This window comes from Bombus vosnesenskii, unplaced genomic scaffold (genome assembly GCF_011952255.1).
Source record: "Bombus vosnesenskii isolate JDL3184/JDL3185 unplaced genomic scaffold, Bvos_JDL3184-5_v1.1 scf7180000014967, whole genome shotgun sequence".
NCBI classification, from domain to species: domain Eukaryota; kingdom Metazoa; phylum Arthropoda; class Insecta; order Hymenoptera; family Apidae; genus Bombus; species Bombus vosnesenskii.
Window position 1 is genome coordinate 11,824 of NW_022883745.1, and position 5,541 is coordinate 17,364.

The window sequence follows — 5,541 nt, forward strand, 5'->3', positions numbered from 1 at the left end:
TGTTTTATCTAGAGATACTAACAAAGCTATTATCTATTAAATCTAAAATATTCATTCTTGAATCGATGATAACAAGATCTATGAATGATGTGGTTTTGGAACAAAATGCGATATAGGATCTATGAAGTTGAAACTGCAACTGTTTCTGGCTGTCATGCATTCATTCGTTGACTCCTCATTTCTTCGCGTTTGTATCTCTTCAGATATCTTCTTCTTTCGAACAGTTTCACTCATGAAAAGCTAAATATCGTAGGATACGCGAAGGGAACAGAAACTCAATCGGATAGAAAAAGCCAAATATAAAACAATACAAAAACTATGTATATTATATTAATATCTCGAAATATAACATCCGTTTCGGTTCATATAGAACCGAGGAGAACAACAAAATTAAATAAAAAAAACTCTACGATTATTGTTACGCAAATTGCCAAATTCCATATGTTCGAAATTGAGATCTCCTGCAATAAAATAACAATTATTTAAAAAGATATATAATATATATATATAATAATAGAAATAATATCTATAATAATATATATGATATAAATTATACAAGTACGTCTAATTCATTGGTAAACTCGGTCTTTGCTGAACAAGTTGCATAAACAGAAATAATAAAGAAACTAGTATTCTTGGCGATTCTGATTCTAACTATTGCGAACTTTATTTTAGTTCGTTTTACTCCGCTACTAATACTTACGAATCGTATTTATTTGTTTCGCTCTTCGTTAATATTCCACATTCTCTTTTGCCATTGCCTTTTTAACACTGACAATAAGCGTTGAGAGAGCAATCTTGATGTGAACAGGATGACCAAAACTTTTACACGAAACGCAACAAGGTTGATTTGTGTTATCCTTGCTTTCTTCGATACAGAAATCTGGATCAATACTTGCATCTGGATATAATTCATCGTTGAATTTAACGCTACGACAGTCCGTTGCAATTAGAAGCAACATGACCTAAACGTTAGCAGGTCTTACATTGCATTTCGTTTGTCACATCTAATTTTTGGTGAAAAGTGAATGCAAAATACTGAAAATCAACCGAAGATCAGAAATTGAAGAAAATATCAGGCTGGCTTTTGACACTAATCTCACCAGGCCCGGTCAAATAACTGGTTTTAAAAGTTGAGAAATCAATTAATCGGAGAATATAAAAATTCACGTAAAGCTAAATGAACAAAAGATATAACGATAAATGTACAATTTTAAATTAGATATTTAAACCAGTCATTTGACTAGGGGTGGTGAGGTTAGTGTTAATTAAATAGTTTAGTAGTCGTTGAGCGACATTTTGAATATTCATTCGTATAATAATTAGCAAAATAACTTTTCTTCGTTGATTCCTCCACCATAATTAATTTCCATTATTTATATCCTTCATTACACATTTCTTAATTCCCCGTTCATTCAGGATATTTCTAAGAATAAAAATCATTAGATCGGTCAAAACTTCAGGTACTACGTCGTGATAATAAAAATGATATAGAGAAAATATCAATGGACTTCAAACTTTCAACCGTGAAAAAATTATTCTCTTACTACATTTTGGACTTAAAAATAAATATCGTGAAATAAATTCCACTTTTATTATTTTTATATTAGTATTAAAAGCGAATACGCACTCAAAAAGCGCTTAAGACTTCATCTGCATACTGTGTCATTGCGGAACAGTAATTTTAAGTAATTTTTCACTTTCTCCATGCTGTTGTTTCAATCTTGCTTTGTTTAACGAAATTAAGATTATAAAGTAAGGTAACTAAAGTAATAAGTTAGACAAATGAGTCTGTGATGTTGCCAGTAGGGCTACGAATTATTGTACGATATTTGTAAATATCGACGTAGAGAAAGAATTGTGCTGCGCAATCCGAAAGATACCTGCTGCGTAATTCGGGAAGAAAGTGCTTCGTAGAATAGGAATGTTTTTGTTGATGTATACATTTCTTTGTCTAGATCGTTAACTGTGTAGCTGCTTGTGCCACCGGCTCTTGTGTCCCCCTTCCCCCCTCCCACACACTTTGTAAGTTACTCGGCGAAACTAACGTACAAGGAGTCATTTAGTCGTCTTATTTCGTACCGATAACATGGATCGTGTTGCGTCAGGTTTGCAACATATTCTAACGTATTGGCGGCGTCGGTCTTTTATTACTCTAATAATTTAATCCAATTAAATAATCACACGCGAAAATAATAAAATTTTATCACATAATTTTGTACGCGACGTTAGAGTTCTTGTTCGCCGATTATAATTTTAACGCTCACGGTAATGTGATCCTATTTCATATTACAAAGCTTCTGCAGGAGCTCAAGAATGTAAGTAGTTTTAAATATTGTATTTCAGTTTGTTCTCTTATACAATAAATTTATTATACAATAAAAATGATTGATAATTTAAAAAACTGTAAATGCCCTCTTTAATTGAAATAAAGTCTTAAAATCTTAACATTAAAGTACAATAAAACTGGCTGATACGCATCAAAAATCACTGAATATGTTGTTCTCAAACTTTTATATTAGAGTTCCAATTTACATATTTATTAGAGTTTAGTCTTTATTGTTGCTAAAGTTTCACGTTTGTTATTATGTGTTACCGATTTTAATATCTTATGTTTTGTTATAGACATATCACTACTTCAACTTCGTCATCTTCTTCAGGAGTGTTCTAACAGTGGCACAAAAGCCAAGTATGTAAGTATTTTTACATACTTACTTTCAGTTATGTCTATTCTGTATATTTTTCTTTGATCACTATCAATGCAGAAATACAATTTGACTGAAAATTTAGGAGGATAGCATTTTCTGAGGTTATTTTTTCGTTAAAATAAAATAAGAGTTAAAGTCTTAATACCGAATTATAAAACAAATGACTAACATACTACAGATTATTTTAGATTTTACACATTCATATTAGAGTCTCAGTTTTTATACTTATCAAATTTTATTAGAATTTCAATCTTTATTATTGCTAAAGTTACTAAAGTTAATAAACCTTCATTTTTCACTATCTCCAACTTTTCAAATAGTCAGCGATCACTCATCCTGTTTTGTTTCGTAACAGATTTTTCGCAGTCTGCATTTCTATTATTAGCCTTTCAACGGTTCCTGTCTGATGTTAGTCTCCCGGATGAAATTCGCTGGGATAGCGCAGCATCCACGGTAACGTTCTCTGTTTGTCTGCTTCGAACGGTGAGTCGCATGCATTTCTGTTCTTCTGGTCACTCAATTATGCCGTAGGATAAAAGACCCGAATCGGCACGGGTGACTGGTTGTATTACGTAGAATTCTTTGCGAGCATAGTGAACGCGGGTATCTTTTATACCCGTGAGTAGTAACGCTCTTTTTTTCAAATTTATTAGTTTAAGATAGGTCTTCTTGCACAGCGCGATGATAATAATTAGTTTTTTAATAATTAAGTTAAACATATACACTTGAGAATATATTCGCGTTATTTATAAATATGCATGTTAATATTCCGTATGAATATTTGCAAATGGCAAATATCTACACGAATATACTTGATCTTTAGCAATGAATTAATCGTGACAATATTAACCCCTTAACCTACAACTACGGGCATAGCCCGTAGTGCGATGATCGAACCAAACGTAAATATTACGGGCATAGCCCGTAGTACGATGATCGGACCAAACGTAAATATTACGGGCATTCTCAAACATAAATCGTAGGTTAAGGGAATAAGTCGCGTTCGTTTATTTCACTTCTCCTAGAATTTAAAATATCAGTTAATCAAAGCAATAATTTTGAACACTGCTTCTGCATTTTCGATTATGTGCTTTGATAAAGAGATTATCTGAGATTATTTCTTTCTTAGTAATATATTTAGAGTCAGTTATTCCATTTGATCGAGTCTCAGTCTTTTTCGCTACCTTCTCTGCAATATTAAAATTTTGTTCTGGTTTATTAAATTAATACAGTAGTGTTACTTAGTTACTATTAAATTAATAAAGTAGAGTTAATCAGAATCGAAGTAGTAAAATACAAAATGAAAGAGCGTTAGTCCGTTAAATAAGAATTACACAAACTAATCATCTTCTCAGATCAGGATTTTCAAGTTTAATCCGTGGAGGTGGACCTGTGGTCGGGTAGACGCGTTTTCGAGTGACCAATCTATTTCAGAGAATTTCATTCGAACAATCGTCGGTAGAACTGGCGCGAATGAAACATGTCATCGTCTCTGCCTTTGCCCGTCGATTTTTCGAATTTCGTGATCGTGATCGCGAGTGGTTTTCGAAACGAACGTTAATATTGCTCGAGCATGCACGTGCGAACAGACAGCGATCGCTATATGATCGTTGTTCATCCATGAGTACTTGGATCAGCTTCCGCGATTTATCTTTTTATTTCACCTTTGTACTTTATTTTTTGGTTTGCTATTTAGAAAGTCTCGAGCTTAGATGTAAGTTTCAGCGGGCATTGCGCCCGAAGGAAGAAGAGGCTATGAGCCGAAGAGACCCGGCAAACTGCCATAGAAGAGGACAACTATCAATGACTCCTCAACCTCTGGATCATCCAGGGCATGGGAAGTCATACTTGTTACTACTTTGTCACTATGCTCGCTTTTAGTATTTGTAGTAGTAGTAGTAGTAGTAGTAGTTCTTTTTTTGGCCGATGAAAGGGAAGGACGTAACGGGCTAGAACACAAACTAACCAGACGAGAATGGGTGGAGACAGCTCGGGGAAACGCCAGTTACTTGAGCGATCACCCCAGTTCAAGTACATAATAGTTATATCGACAGTGAAACTATGTCGTTACCGTAATTTTAAAAAAGTTATTCTGTTTTAAGGCGTGACGGAATATTAATTAGAGTAACCATACGTAATTACTTTCATTGCTGTAACATTATAATGTAATGGGGAAACCCGATATTTGGAAAAAGAGCGTCCAATATCACTTTTTTAAAGCATTGTCCGCTTTTAATGGAAATAAAATAATCGTTCTTTTCGGTGTCATTTTATTCTATATTAAAAATGAAGTTTGTGTAGCATCGGTTTTATAGCATACTCGTAAATATCGCGATTCTATAAACGAAAAGAAATTCTAACTAACTTTGAATATCTCAAAATGATATTGCAGATAACTATTCTATTGTTGAAAGAGATCATTCTGAATGGCAAGATCGTGGCTTGAAAGTTAACATCTTGTCTCTGAACGTGCGTGTCATAAAACGACCTACGAAAATTCTCACAATTTTTGTTCCTCCCGGCGAAACAGTATTGACGTAAAAGAAATTTATCGTGGTTTACGTTTCACTTTAAACGTTAGGATAATAGTGCAAGGATAATAATATAGTAATCTAAAAACAGAAAGCTGATACCTGGTCGAAATAAAATTGTTTCTCAAAAATAGGATCTACTTATGACACGATGTATTTTGCATGAATTGGGACATAAAGGTCAATAACTGGGTCATTACATAATTTTAATGAGAAAAAGCGTCAGGTTTCAAAGCGAGCGTCTTTATGACTTTCGGTCTATAAAACTAAGCAAATCGCGAGAAGTCGCAGCTGCTTTTAGA

The 5,541-nt window shown here is 33.6% G+C and overlaps 1 long non-coding RNA gene across 1 annotated transcript; it reads left to right on the forward strand.

Moving 5' to 3' along the window:
* Positions 1-2,239: 2,239 nt before the first annotated feature.
* On the forward strand, positions 2,240-3,082 carry LOC117240823. The gene is made up of 3 exons (XR_004494796.1): positions 2,240-2,318; positions 2,626-2,693; positions 3,064-3,082. It is a non-coding gene; the product is annotated as an uncharacterized LOC117240823 (long non-coding RNA).
* The last annotated feature ends 2,459 nt before the right edge of the window (positions 3,083-5,541 follow it).